A 15,303-nucleotide genomic window follows, 5' to 3' on the forward strand; every position below is an offset into this window, starting at 1 on the left:
ACCATAGCAGCAGAGAAGTAACCAAAGCGAGAAGAGCTGCCTTGTGCTCACGCAATGCCAAAAAATACACCAAGGCTTAAAAAAAAAAAATAATGACTGAAGAGGAGGAAAAACTTCTTTCCTTTTCCAAGTTATTTTTTTCTCAGACTGACCAGCAAGGTACTGTTGCCAAGGTGAGGAAGGAACCTGGAGGATGACAAGACAAAACCCATGCAAGTCAATGTGCAGATGGGAATTGAACTCTGCCCCTGGTGCTTCAACACTGCCTGGTTAAATCTACTCTCCTGCATAAGCTTTAGGAGGCAGCTTGGGCTGTGCAGCTGACCATGAGCCTTTGATGTCCTAGCCTGAGCACAAGAGTGTGTGTCTTTGTGGCTGCAGGTCCTTCAAGAGCTATTAAGCAGTTTTATTTTGTTTGTAGCGTTGTTGGCAGCTCTTCTGCCCCTTGTCCCTGTGCTGCAGCTTTTCCTGTTTGCTTGGAGCTGGTGGAGACCAGAACAAGTCACACAGCTTGTAATGAGCATGGATAATATGGATCAGAAGCGCTCTGGCAAATGATATTTTTCTTCAATTATCTGTGCTTGTTACATGTGGCAAGGGGAGGAAGTGCCCTTGGAGGTGAAGGGTGGGTAGAGTTCATGCAAAACCAAAGCAGCCCTTTCTTGGTTGGTGCTTCAAGTCTGCTTTCCTCCCTGCTTACAGATATGTATTTGCATTGATGCCCCAAAGCCAGGCTTGTGTGAAGGTGTTTGAATTGTGTTGCTCCAACCTTCACAAGTCCTGTAGAAGTGGTCTCAGATTAGAACATCAGGCACTGGAGAAAGAGGGGTGCAAACAGCTTGGTCTGCTGCTGTGGCCTGCAATTAGTTGCATTCTTCTCTCTGGTCCTGTCGTGTTTTTTTTCCCCACCTGCTGTGTCTATGTAGGCTGTAAGTATTTCCAGGCTGAGCCTCTTGCTGTGTGTGCGTGTCAGAGCTGTTGTCTCAGCTGGAGACCCTGGGCCCACCACAGAGACAAGAGCATGAATGGATGGTGGGGACCAGGTGGCTTGGCACTGCCATGTCTGATGCAGCGAGCCTGGGAGGCTGCTCTTGAGGTGGTGGCATTGCAAGCAGGCAGAGATCTGGGGACCAAATAATTTGTATTGGTCCCAGCTGCCTTCAAGAGAAGGTAATGGGAAGGCTGTGGTGAAGCAGTGAAGGACTGTTATGGGTTAAGAAATCTCTGAGGTAGGATTCTTGCTGGAAGGCTGTGGGCAGCTTTGTATCCCCCAGAATACCTTTTCCAGTTGCATTTTTAGGCCAATGATTCAGGAAATTGAGGAAACTGAAGTAGAAAGTGGACTTAAAAATGGCAGGCTCTGCGAAATGCAAAGTGACCCTGAGGATTGCATCAGGGAAAGAACTAGGAAAGGAAGAAATTCGGGAAACAAAATGCAGCAGTGAGGGATGTAAAATCGAGAAGAACAGGAATGTTCTGTGCCCACTTCTGGGCTTCCCTGTTTAAGAACTACAAGAAATACTGAATGGTGGGCTACAGCAGTGGGCTATTAAGGTGATTAAGGTTCTGGAGCATCTTTCTTATTAGGAGAGACAGAGAGCTGGGTCTGTTCAACATGGAGAAGAAATGCTGAGAGGCGATCTTATGCTTATACATATCTCAAGGGTGGGTGTTAAGAGGATGGGACCAGACTTTTCTTAGTGGTGCCCAGTGACAGGATGAGTGGTAAGAGGCACAGACTGAAACACAGGAGGTTCCATCTGAATATGAGGAGAAACTTCTTTACTTTGAGGGTGCCAGAGCCCTGGAACAGGCTTCCCAGAGAGACTGTGGAGTCTCCTTCTCTGGAGACATTCAGAACCCACCAGGACACATTCTTGTGTGATCTGTTCTGGTGAACCTGCTTTAGCAGGTGGGTTGGACTCGATGATCTCCAGAGGTCCCTTCCAACCCCAACCATACTGTGATTCTTTGATTAAAAACTTGCAATGTCTGCAGGGGTGCTGCTGGATGCCAGAGAGGAGTGTGAACCCTCTTGAACACAACAGGATGAATCTCTAAGTTGTGTCAGGGGGCTGTCTGAGATGTATGATCTCAGCCCTTCCAGCTGGTGACAAAAGGAGGGAGGAAGGCTTTCACAGTATTGCCAGGGAGAAGTAAATACAGGGGAGACAATAGGTCTATTAAGTAGAATTGGTTTCCCACCAACTTTTTTCCCTTCTCAAATGACTGAGATTCTCACTATCTCTTTATAGTTATCTTTAGCAAGACTAGAAAAAAAAGCCATAAGATGTGTGGGGGAGCTTGGGAACAAAAGATGGCTGTACAGAAATAGCTGTTAAGGAAAGCTTGAGGGTACGTTGCAAGCATCTCAAATGCTTGGCTAACCTCAGTAAATACTCTTCAAGGTATCAGGGGAATTAGTGACTGAATGTAAATAACTGATGTCCCTTTGCTTTTAATTTAAAAAAAAAAAAAGGAGCCTGGTGTCAGGGGTGTTGTCAGTGCAGGGTGGTACCTGTCTGAGGGACATGATGGGCTTCCAATCGGTTGTTCTGTCTGTGCAGGGAGCAATGTGATGTCTCTTCTGTCTAAACTTGCAGCTTGACCCTCCAGGATGCAGCTCGATTGCAGCCCAGTCTGGCTGCAGCTGATCTGTGCCATTTATTACTCAGCTCAAGCAGGCATCCTGGGCAGCCTTGTTTTAAAGGTGAAGTGAGCACTGTAATTGGAGGGAGGAGTGAAGAGCAGGTTTCAGTGTTGCAGCTGAGTTTTAGAGTGGTGTTTGATGCAAAGCTTCCCTGGTGAAAATGGTTTCAATATGGAAGCAGGAATGAAAGGACAGTGAGACTTCAAAGTGCTGTAAAAGCACATGGGATGCCTGTTCTGACCTCCTAAGGCTGCTGGTCTGTCCTAATTAATCCTGCTTCTGATCCAGTGAGGACAGCTGACTTGCATTTTAAAAATGACATAATCTGCCTTCCCTTTTTTCAAATGACCATTGGCCTGACTGTCTTTGTTGAGAACATGGGCCATCTCCTTTGGTAAGTCTTGCATATGAAATGGAGAGGTAAAGAAACGTGCAGAGGGACATCTTAGGTTGAGCTCTCAGTGGATGCCCTTATTGTTGCTACATGGCTTTGCTTCTGGTTCATCTTTGTGGCTGGTCAGGAGGGAGGGGACCAGGGCATCTCAGTGAATCTACAGCCTGGGGCTTAAGGGTGGTGTGGCTTGCAATGGGACCTGAGACCTGGGCATAATACTTTCCAAGCTAGTTTGTTTGCCTTTTCACAGTCACCCACGAGTTGAGTTGTCTCCTTCACCTTGCTCTGTGGGATCTGAGCAACCCAGGAGGAAGGTTCCACTGCCAGCAGAAATCTCTTTGCTGCACTGGTACTTTTGCAAGAGGTGACTGAGTCCTGTCTTGATCATCTCTTGGCTTTGTTTAACCAAGTGAGCACTCGAGCCTGTGGCTAAACAGCAGGCTTTCCAGTTCCCAACTCATTCTCCTAATTCTTCTTGGAAGCTGTTCCACAACCCTTTTTTTGTGAGCACAGGCACCAGCACTACAGGCAGCAGCCAGGAATAGTCTTACTGTGTTCTAGCAAGAGCTAGTACAAAGTTTATGCTGTTCATGATGCTCCCTGGTGTATGCAGGGTAGTTTTTTTCCCCTTAATTATACCACTGCCCTTGAACAGCCTGACTGGTGTGCAGGAGTCACAGTGGAGAATTGGAACTGCATTTTAGGATATATGAGGCTCATTTGGAACAACAAGTGGGTTGCATTATTTGGCTGTGCTGACACATATGGTGCTCAGACTGGAAGAGGAGCTTCAGCGAAGTGGACATGGCAAGGGGAACCGGTTGCCCTTGTGACATTGGATTTGCAGCTGATGCAGCGGAGCAGGGTTTTGCTTATGCCGTGGCCTTGCATCTGAGGCTAGGGATGAAATAGTGATGATTACTTGGGAGGATCGGTTTTCTGCTGAGCAAGTAGGTGGAAAGTCAGGCAACAAAATTAGCTGAATACACAAACAGTCTGGGCTGGAAGAGGTTCTCTCCCCAGGGAGAGATTAAGGCATGTGGTGTCTTATGTAGCGGTGATGGCCCATGTGCTCTCGCTGTGCTTTGGCGCTCTGAGCTGAGCTGACAGTTGTTGAGCTGTTGGCTTTGTGCTCTGTCCTCATCACTCCCAGCTCCTTTCCGGTGACCAGCTGGGCTTGAATATCTTGTGACACATGCTCAGTCCTTCTTGCTGCTCTTTTCCCACAGGCAAGTAGGTACTTTGCCCCAAGCCCTTCCTCCTGGAACACGTGAGCTCTGCTTTGCATCTTGCCCCATGTGCTGGGGAACAGGCAGGGTCCTGCAAGCCCTGTGCCACTGGTTTGTGGCAACTGAACTGCAGGGGCTGTATCAGCGAGCATCGTATGAGACTTCAGAAACAGCTTTGATTGCACTTCAGAAAACCTCTCAGAGCTTCTGGATGCTAATGTCAGCACATTGGGTGCTCAGCGTGGCACAACAGGCATCTTTCTCAGCCTCTTCCTTGACACACAGTGTCACAGAATGGAGGGGATGGATATTGTGGAGAACAGCAACAAAAATCCTCAGGTCCTCAGTTGTTTGGCCCTCTGGAAATGTGAAAATCAACAGGATGATGTTGGGTCCTGGCAGCAGGTTGGTGTGCAGTGATTTTTTTGTCTTGGCTCACTGTAGCTGTGGTCTCCATGGGAGGCTGTAGCTTACCAGAGCCCTGCAGGCAGTGGCTCTGTTTCCCATGCAGGTCTGGTAACATCCTACCCAAATTACATGGAAAGGAAAAAAGAAAAAATCATTCGTTGCATGTTTGTGTTTTTTTTTTTTTTTTTGCAAGTGGGTCATATCTGCTATTCAGTGTCAAAAGACAAAACTCCTTTGCAACAAACTTGATGCAGGAACTGAAAGCTTTCAGCAAAGCCTCACAATTATGTTATTTCTGAGAAGAATGAGAGTTCTTGCCCCAAAACATACTTAATAGGATGTAAATAAGCACTTGTCAAGATCTGCCTGTAAAGTCACTTGGTGGGTCAGAATTCACAGTGCATGGCAAGGCACTAAGAGGCTTGAAGGTGTCTCAAGTGGTGTTGCAAATAATGTCTTTAATTCTGTTTTTAATTTGTCTTCTAATGAGCAGGGAAGAGTAGCACAAGTCTTGAATTCAGCTCCTGTAACTTGGAAAAAAGAATGAAACTTGAGGAGACACCAGAAAAAATAGCAAGGATGTGAAAAGAGTGTAAGGGAACTATAACCTGAGAGGATGAGAAATGAAAATTGCAGGCTACTGTAGTGGGGTGGTGGGTGGGAATGAGGGGATGGAATTCAGCCCTAAAGTGTAAAAGGACTTTGGACACTTCCTGTGCTGAAAGCATTGAGCTCCAAGCATTTTGCAAATGGAGTACAGGGGCCAGGTTTCCTTGCACGAAGCTTGGTGTGCCCCATGCTGGGTTCCCATCAGCTGTCTGGCTCCAGATGTGCCATTGTCCTGCTCAGGCAGGAGTGGGGATGGGAGGAGAGCTCTGTGGGGGTCTCCTTTGGTGTGTGTGCCTGGGGACTGTCCCCCAGTGCTCTGGGGCTGCTGGTGGCTACGTCTGGGCTGAAGTTAGTAGTGTGGGTCTCCCAGGTGATTGCAGATAGCATCCTGGCCTGGTTCTCCAGCTGTTTCTGAATCTAATCTGAACCTGTTTTCACAAATCTTGAATAAATATCTTTAATAAGACTCTCATGAATCATTTGGCAGCATTTAGCACAGGACAAATAACACTGGTGTCCTGCAGGTCCTCTGCTGTGGATGTGTGTCACCAGAAAAGCAGTAAGGAAGGACTAGGGGGTGTGGGAGGAACAAGTTTTCTGTTCCCTCTGTCCTGCCATAAACTCAATCTGGGAGAATCCTTAGGAGATGCATCCAGGTGGAAATCATATGCTGCAGAGGACTGAGACCATGTTCTGCAAGGCCAGAGGTGGCATGTGGCTCTGGCACCAAAAGCCCAAGAACTCCAGGCTGTGCAAGTGCGGGGGGCTTTTGCCCTTCCTCCTCCAGACCAACCAAGTGGGGCAGGGCTTTGCAACCAGGAACCTTAAACAAAAAATCAGATCTCTTCTTCCTTGTGGCAAATGTTTGATGAGGTAGATGTTGAGTTTCATCTCTTCCCTCTGGTCTTCACCTGAAGACCCCTGCATCCTTGGCTAGTAAATTAGTAGCCTAAACTTCTCCACAGCAAACTGCAAGGTAAATAAATATTCTGTTTTAGAAACTTCTTTCCCAGTTAAATTGACCCCCTCGGTACTTTCATGCATTTCAAGAAGTCAGAACAGTTCACAATTGAAAACAAGCAGTGTTTAGCTCCTGCTGTGAAGGGAAATAGTCAGGCACCAGAAAGACTGTCATTTTAGCCGTGCTCTTACAAAAGAGAGTGTTACAGTAAACTTGCTTATTTCACTGAAGGAGAATTCAGCAGGCTTGACGGAAACCGGATGAGACAGGCATGGTAAATGGATTTTGCTGGCCGAATTGAAAGCAAAGAAACATGCATGTGCAGTGGCTGGTCAAGAATTGACTGTATCTTGCAGAAACCAGGAATGAATTAGGGACAGGGAATTAGCAAGCCCTGAAATAACATCTGTCTAGTTGTATTCAAGGTCCTGTTCACCTGTGGTATGCCTCTGATGGCGATTGAATGCAGCACACAGGGTGGCTCTGTTTAACCGCCTTGCTGCTTTTTAGCTCCAGAAGGGTTAGGGGTGCCTGCATGATGTCTGCAGGAATGATGCTGTTGGATTCCAGAAAACTGTGATACTGGTTTAAGGCAAGCCAAGGGAGCTTCCTCTAGAGGTAGCATCCCATTTGGCACCAGCTTCTGGAGGTGGCCAGGAGCCACTGGGGCCATCGGGGTAGAACAAGGGTGAGGATGGATGTCTCCTGGTCCCTGATGCCCAGGAGAGAAGTGGTACCCAGCCCTGCTTGGGTGTGGTTCTACAGTTTTACCACCTTCTAAAGGGTGGATTTAACTCCTAAGTGACTGCTGTGTGGGCATTGAAGCATTTCGCCCCTCACTAGCATTGCTCCATGTTCTTGATGCTGCATTGGCAGGGACCCTTCTGATGAAGTGGATCCTATTCTGCCTTGTTGACGGCTCTGTAGAGGACTGGGGAAATGAGGTTCTGGAGAGGTGTATGGCATCTTACCCATGGTCTCTTCAGCAACAGCTCTCTGTCAGCAAGGTGAGAGCAAGGCTCTTGTCCTCATGTCCCTTGGCAGCTGCTTGTTGCACCCTTATAGGCCCCGCAAAGAATTCATGCTGCCTTCCCCCCCTGAGCTGGAGGGAGTGCTTTCCTGCTCAGGACTCAGAGGGGCTATGAGCTCCTGCCCCTGGGGGTGACCAGGTGGGAATCCAGCAGGGCGGTGGGCAGCAGTTGGTGTGCTGTGTTCCCCCCAAGCTGATGAAGGAGCCTCAGAGATGCTGGGGGCTCTGGTTAGTGTGTGAGGACAGCTACAGCAAAACAATTTTTTCTGGTGTTATCATAAGGTAAACCAGCTTGGCAGGAAAAAAATACGAATGCCAGAATGAAATCTCCTCCTTAATCATACCACAACGTATTCCTTCAGCAAAGGCTCTTCTTTCCTAACCAGGAGTGACATTGGCCAGGTCTAATACACAGCAGAGGGCTTTTGCGTAGCAAATCTGACCCAAAGTGTTAGGAAGGTAGGCTTCATTCTTCCACAGTGACTGTCTTGCCTCCCTGGCAAACACCGATGCAGAAACATGCTCATTAATAAAAAATATTGTGCTCTGCCTCTTGGTAGTGGCTCTATTTACTTTTTTAAATGGAAGTTATATTCTCCATCAGTATAAATCAGGAACAGTTGCCAGCGCTGTGTCCCTTGGCTGGCTGCTGAACTTCACCTAGAGATGAAGAACAGAGGGGCATGAATAGGGGGCTGCAGTAAGCAGGTAAAAACTAGAGAAGAGCAGGCATTCTCAAGATTTGGGAGGCTGCTTGGGTACAGGTGGCTTGGGAAGTGCTTAAGAAGTGCCTGTTTAACATTAGAGCAGTACATCCTACAGTGTAACCCATGGTGCATTTTGATCTGTGGGCTGATAATCCAGAAATGGCTCTTGGACAGTTGGTTTGCATTTTCAGTGTGTTTGAAGTCAGAACACCTGGAGTCTCTCTGGATCACTGACCTTCTGTATGAGGTGCAAACTTGGAGATGTGCTTGGGCTCAAAGCCTTGATTACCTGTATCTTGCTTGCTGTGTTGGAAATAGCTGGACTTGGAGGCCTCTCTTTTTTTTCTTTTTAATTTTTTTTAATACTGTAGAGAGACACCAGCTGTCTCTGTGTGTTGGTTAGTGACACAGACCAGCTCAGCATCATGATCGGTGTTTAGGTCAAATCAAAGTCCCATACTTCAGGAGGAGGGTGGAGGGGGTGTCGATCTTGGACTGGTCTCAGTGGCAAGGGTAAGCTAAGAGTATTGCCTCTTCACCAAAACTTAAATCTCTTCAGCTTTTGAGGTGTGTCAGCAACACCTTGCTGTTGCAGGGGCATCAATATTCCTCCTGTTTCCAGTGCAGCTTGGCGCTACACAATTCTGTGTGGTCCCACCGCTGCTTTTCTCTAATCTTGTCCTATGTCAGCCTCCCCCTTGCACCCCAGGTGTCTTTGCCAGTGTCTGGCTTTCCCCTTCCCTGCTTGGGTGATGCCTGCATCCCCCTGCCTGGCAGCAGGCACCTGGCTGCCCCCAAAGCCATATAGAGCTTGCTTGCCTTGGTGTCCCAGGGGATTTGGAGGCAGACAGTGCCTTGGGACCAGGAAAGCTGTCACTTCCCAGCTGCTGTCATGTCAGTGCAAGCTTGCTGTGGAGCCATGGCTGCTGTGGGACTGGGGAGAGGCTCTCTGTATCGCTGAGGAGTTTTTCTCTTGGAAGTCTCCTTTGCTGGCCTTGGGTTAAAGCCTTTGACCTGGTGAGGTCTGGAGAAGCTGTAGTCTGTGTGAAGCACACCCTGGGAAGAACATCTCTGAGTGTTGCATTGTGGCTGCTCATTACAGGGTAGCAGCAGGATTTTTACCTGGTGGCAGCATGCCTGGGCTCAACGGCCTGGCAGGAGGCTGCCTGGACCCATGACTGTGTTTGTACAGCTACTCTGGCGGCTTTTGCAGCATCTGCTGAGCATCGTGTTGCTGCCAGCGCCGGAGGGTGCTGTGTGGGATGGCAGTGCTACAGGTGTGGTGGCGTCCAGCTGTCAGGTCATGTCCTCTCCAAGTGCCTGGCTCTCAGTCTCTCCTCCTGCACCAGAAGGACAGGCAGGGATCCGCCTTCTCCGAACACTGCAAAAGCAGGGCATTTTTGGTGTGAACTCCCTCTTTGCCCTTCACTAGCTGAAGAAATGTTGAGATTTTTGTGTTAATGCACTTCCCCACTTTCCCTAGCAGGGCTGAGCCCCACTGCTACCAGCAGTGAAGTGCTTCCTCACCTCACCATCCCTTTGCTTAGATCCCCCAGCCTGGCAGTGCCATGAAGAGAAGTATCCATCTGGGAGCAGGTACCAGACAGCAGCAGGGATTAACAGAGACATCATCATGGTGCATCCAAGCCTGTATCAGTGCCACCTGCAGATGCCACCTGTCCTGCCAGCCAGATGCTGCCCATGAGTGCTGTCTCCCATGAGCAAGTGGAGACAGCCGCAGGCATGGGGAGGACACCGAGGGCCTTTTAGCAGGAGCCCAAGGCTGCTTCTGGAAGCCCGGAGGACAATGAAGGCGCTGAAGCAGCCAGAGCACGGCCGGGGGGCAGAGGGGGACAGGCAGCCAAGGGGAAGCCATGCAAATGGGGACTTTGATGTGACTGCGAGGAGCCGGGCTGGAGCATTGTTCCTATCACATCACATCAGTTTCACATTCCTCATGCAGGAGTGATCAACGCTTTCAGGGCCAGACAAAAGAGCGGGGAGATGAACAAAAGCGAGGAGGGGGGGGGGCTTTACCTACTGCAGAATAGAGGCAGAGGATGAATTGCTTTCTTGGCAAGCCATGGAGATGGGCTGGCGGTTGCTGTGCTTTAAAGCACCAGCTTAAAATTTCTCCCTTTTATTTAAAGGAGGAAGGGGGGAAGAAAAAGGTAGGAGAAAGGGTTTCCTGTGTGCAGAAAGGGGGATAAATAACATAGCATGACAAGTATCTGTGGTCTTCATACATTCTCTTGCCTGGTCTCACCAAGTGTTGACTCTCCGTTTATCACAGAGGTGCATTGTGTCCTCTTGACATGAAGGGCTGGCAAGCATGAGTGTGACCCAGAATGCAAGGTGAGAGTACTTTTAAGGAAATCTTCTCCCCAAACTGGCCATGTAAGTGGGTTTGGAAAGGGGCTGGTCACATACTGCTGAAGACTGGATATTGCAGACCCATGGAGAGTGTTGGCATCAACCCTGGTACAGGGGGAAAAGATGTGAAGTGAGCCTTGGATTGTGGTCCTAAGATGTGGTTTCAGGAGGAGAGTGGAAGAGATGGGGAAGCACTTCACCTTTTCTGCTGGCTTTTCTGGGGATCCTGCCCATTGCTGCAGGGGAACCTTGGTGATGTCCCTTCACTGGCCTTGGTGCTTCTGGGGTTGGAGAGCAGGGATGGGGCACAAGGCAGAACAAGGCACACGATGCACATGTCCACATGTGTGTGTGCATGTGTGTGCTTCCATGCTGTCATCTCAGCCTTTGCTGCAGCCTCTGTGGCTGAGCCAAGCATCCATGCTTTCCCATCCGTGATCTCTCCTAGCTCTTGCCTGTCACTGATCCCTCTCCTCTCTGTGTGCCTGGGGTCCCTCTTTCTGCCTTGCCCCAGCTCCCTGGTTTCTCTGGTGTACACTGGTATCTGCTTACCTCAGGAAAAAGTGTGTTAAAACAACTTTTTTTTTTTTTTTCCCCACCCCTGTTGTATGAGCTGTCTGCAATTTGACTTTTGCCCATGTTAAGTGGAACTGCATTCCTGAAGGATGCTCTAGCCTCTCACATCCTTCCCCAGAAACCTTTTTCCCTTGGAAGCACAAACCTTGAGCCTCATCCCCACCTTGCAGCCATCCTCTGCTCTCCCAGCCCCATGCATGGCTCTGGCTGCCCCCCACTCAGCCCTGACCCACAGCTCCCTCCCCTCCCTCCAGCCCCGGGCCTCTCTGCCTGAAAGGCTGTCAATCAGGCTGAATTGTCTGGTGGTTTTGTGATGTGGAAAGACTCCCACCAAGGAGTCAAGGGCCAGGCTGAGACCTTTAAACTCGATCCCATTTGTGTCTTAAATTAAACAGGAATCCAGGTCCTGGGATGGAGGGGGGGGGGGGGTCACATTTAAGGGGATGCAGAGGCTTAAAAGATTCTGCTGCCCCTCTTTAGTTTTCCTGGAGCCCCTTCCTCACCTGCACTGTGTTAGAGGGGGGGATGTGCCCATGGCCCTGGAGTTTAGAGGTTGCTTCCTTCATAGCCCTTTGCTCTGGGGCTGCCCCAGGAGGCTGGGGGTTAGCAGCAGTGTTTCTTTTAGTTCTGGCCCTTTGAACAAACTTCCCTGCCTGGGGTATGTGGCAGGGAGGGTGCTCTGCACTGAGCCAGAGAAAGGGTTGAGGGATGTGCTGGGAAATGGAGACGCTACCCTGAGTAAGAGGAGGTGTCTGGGATCAGCTGTTGGCAGCACATGGGGCTGGGGAGGTGGGCAGAGCTGTGCTCCCAGCATCTCCCGTCTCACCAGTTTGTGGTGGTTGATGGTGCAAGAGAGGTTGTGGGTGCAGAGAACAGATCTGTGGCTGATCAGCTGCAGATGGTTAAAAGCAGTATTTTAGCCTTCCAAGATGGTAGAAACAATCATGACCTTTTTGGACTGTTGTCACTGCAAAGGGGAGAGTGCCTGTCTCTCATATGCCTGTGTCCTGGTGGCTTGAGTCACACAGTGCCTGGTGTTGCAGGTCATCTCATCCACCGGTGCCCTCAGAAGGGGGCAAAACCACAAGGCAGCATGTGATGTGTCCTGGATTCCCCATCTGCTACCAGAACAGGGCATTATAGCAGGTGAGGAGGCTTAAACGCCCTTTGTCTTGTCCCTGCTGTGTGTAGAGATGGGCTCAGTCTCCTGTCTGAAGGGGAAAGACCATCTTAAATGGCAGGTTTGTATTTCTATTGTTTGTTTTTCTTTTGCTCTAGAAGAGGGTTTGCAGCAGCAGAACAAGTGCTGCCTGGTTTCCCATGGGGTTGAGCCCCATCTCATGGGATTGCTGGGGGTCCTTGACCTAGTGCAGCAGGGCTGGGTGGAGAACGAGCTTTTGCAGCTCAGCCTCTGGCTTCCTCTGTCTGCATGTGTGAGTAAAGAGTTTGCTTTTTTTTTTTCCTTCCAACTTTTTTCCAAAGTCCACGTTAGCTGAGAGATTTCATCTTGTCTTCCCGAGGGGAAAGTTGCAAATCTCTCTTCCCCTGACCAAGCCGTGTTTTCAAGAGAAGCCTGGAGCTGCCTTAAGACGTGTACAAGCTCTCAGAAATGCAGTGGCTGTGTTTGTTTTTGCATTCTGGGCAAAGCCAGGGCGGCTGCCAGTGCTAAGTAAATACAGAGCTGCCCTAATGAGTGACTGCGGTAGCCAGGACCGTGCTTGCTGCCTGTGTGAAGCCAGATGGATCTGTCTGGGGACTTGAACAGCAGCCTTCTTGCAGCTAGCAAAGGCAGAGCCACTGGCACTTGGATTACCAGCTCTCCTGTGCTTTTAACAGAGTACCAGTGTTTGACAAAACCATTAAGTTAAATTAAGCTCTACGCGTTTCAAATGGATTTGGAGACTTCTGTCTGACTCGCTATTAGCAGAACTGCCTCTTCCCCCTTTCGTCTTTCATCTTTTTTTTTTTTTTTTTTCTCTTCCCTCCTCCTCTATTAAATTCTCTCTGTGTAGCTGGTGTTGCTGCTGACATTTTAAATCAGCATGCTGGGACTCAAGGAGAGACCTGGCATTGGGGATGGCACTGCTGTGAGCCCAGGCGTGCCTGCTCCCGCTGTGGTGCACAGGGAGGATGCTTGGAAGGTAATTTTTCCAGAGCAAGCTCTGTGCCCCTCAGAGCCTGGCACATGGCTTGGCCAGGGATGTTCCAGTCCCTGCAGAGCCCACAGCTGCTCTGATCATGCCCATTTCCAATGTTGCTTATGGCACAGGCTGCTGCTTTGCTGAGACATTTTCAGAGTGCTCTGAGAAGATCACAGCGCAAGGGCAGGGAATGGCAGAAAGCATCCGAAGGAGCAGCAGCATGGTCTGTCCAAGTCACCTTGACTCGCCTCGGATGAAAAGGGTTTTAAGGAGACGTAGGGCAGATGATATTCTAAATGGGTGCGTGACCCAACTGGTCCCCTGTGGTGTCGGCTGCTTTGTGCCCCTCGTATTGCTCTTTATGCCAGTGGGGAATCACTGGGACTGGTGGGGGCTGGTTGCTGGGGTCGCATTTGCACAGCTGCATCTCAACTGTGCAAGCTCTGCTAGTTGCTGGTGTGAGAAATACCACCAGCTTTCTCTTGCCCATCTAGTATAGCTTTCTGTGGGGCAGAAGAACCCCTCTGAGACCTCACTGTGGCTGCTGGTGGAGCTGTTCCTGCCCTGGAGCATGTTTCAGGGGTGGACTGCGGAGCTGGGGTGAGCAGAAAGCATGGGAAGGTGGGTGTGGGGCATCAATCCACCTATGGCACTGAGATGTGGAGGGGTGGATGTCCTCTGCTGTTGGGATCAAAGCCAGGTGCATAACTCCAGCTTTGCTGGAGTGTAAGCAGGGTGAGGAAAGAGGGAAGGTGGTGGCATGGGGTGAGCTTAAAGGCCAGAGGTAGAAAAACACTGAATATTACAGTACAGGAGCAAAGCTTTTAGAGTTGTAAATGTCCTGAGGGGGCAGAGCTTATGAACAAGGGAGAAGATGCAGCAGCCAGATCATGGACTGAAGCTGGAAATGGGTTGCTGGTGTCTGAGGCTTGCAACACTCATTTCTGCCACTCTGTAGTCCTGGTCTGTGGAAGCATGTTGTACCAAGTGCTGTCCTGTCAGACAACATCCCACTGATCAGGTCACTGCTCCTTACACAAAAATGCCCTCAAGTGCTTCTGCTCCTGTGCACTTCTTGCCCCTTGGTCTTTGCTGCCTCACCCCCATGTTTATCAGGTCACTATAAGATGTGTCCTCTTGACACGTGCAGCTCACCTCTTGCTCTCCCTGTCACAGCTTGCCTGGAGAGGAGCCAGGAGCTGCTGAAGGAGAGACTTCAGGAGAACAACAAGAAGGTTGGTCTTGGGTGCGCAAAGCTGGAATGTCAGACCATGGGGACGACCCTGGGTGAAGATCTGGAGGGAGGTCAGCAACATGGAGCCTGCTCCTGTTGGCACCCGATAGCCATAGCATCCTGCGGGGTGCAGCCCCCATAGCCCTATCAGTGCCTTGTTTCTCCGGGTGTTCTCACGTCATTTCTGTGTTCATTAATGTTGATATGCTCAATTGCATCAGCTCGTTTCCAGGGACCAAGTGCAATCCTGTGCCTTCATTTGCATCCCCGCTGCCTAGCTGTTGCCCAGGCAATGCCAGGTGCTTTGACATCATTACCCAGCCGACTGGCATCCTCCCTGCCCCATTAACCTTGCTGTAATTGACTTTGAATTGAAGGAACAGGGAGGGGGGAGGAACTGTGTTGAAATGGTAACAGTTTGCATCATTGTGGAGCAGGATTCTTTGGTTTTTTGAAGGGAAAACTGTGACCATTGGTTATGGTTACGACTAGGTTTGGGAATGGTGTCTTGCTCTCTAGGAAGCTGTGCAGTCTTACTCGGTTTACAATATTTCCTCAGCACCGTCTCCCATGGGAACGCGATGTCAAAACTCATTGGTGGTTGTCAGCAGGGAAACGTGGAGTGTTTGTGGAGAAGAATGGTGCTGGAGATGCTGAGAGCAGTGGGTCTCTGCAGCTTGGGAAAGGGAAGGTGAAGCGGGGTGTTGGGGGGTTCTTATTGCTGTTTTAAGCCCCTCGATGGCTGAGGAGAGGCAGGAGATGGACTCATTTTTGGAAGCACCCAGGGACAGGGCAGCACACAACAGCCCAGTTTGGAGCATCTGATTGCCTGTCAGGCACTGACAAGTGTCTTGCCCTGATGAATGTATTCAAACACTGCAACAGGAATAAGAGATAGGAAAGGTTCAGCGTTTGAGATGCTCAGCCTAGATCTGCAGCAGCCCCTTGTGACCTGAGCTGGCTGGTCCTGCTCCACCCATGTGGCTTTAGG

General features: G+C 49.8%; 1 protein-coding gene across 10 annotated transcripts in view; it reads left to right on the forward strand.

Moving 5' to 3' along the window:
* Positions 1–15,303, forward strand: part of CNTFR (ciliary neurotrophic factor receptor) — a 218,596-nt gene that overhangs the window by 27,615 nt on the left and 175,678 nt on the right. Inside the window, exon 1 of one of the 10 annotated variants that reach the window (XM_065047098.1) lies at positions 14,290–14,313. The exons of 8 other annotated variants lie outside the window; for them this stretch is intronic. The gene's annotated coding sequence lies outside the window, so the exon portion shown is untranslated. Of the gene's footprint in view, positions 1–14,289; positions 14,314–15,303 lie in introns of those variants that run through there. One more of the 10 variants, XM_065047094.1, reaches the window with a different exon arrangement.

The sequence above is a fragment of the Columba livia genome, chromosome Z (assembly GCF_036013475.1).
Source record: "Columba livia isolate bColLiv1 breed racing homer chromosome Z, bColLiv1.pat.W.v2, whole genome shotgun sequence".
Classification (NCBI taxonomy): domain Eukaryota; kingdom Metazoa; phylum Chordata; class Aves; order Columbiformes; family Columbidae; genus Columba; species Columba livia.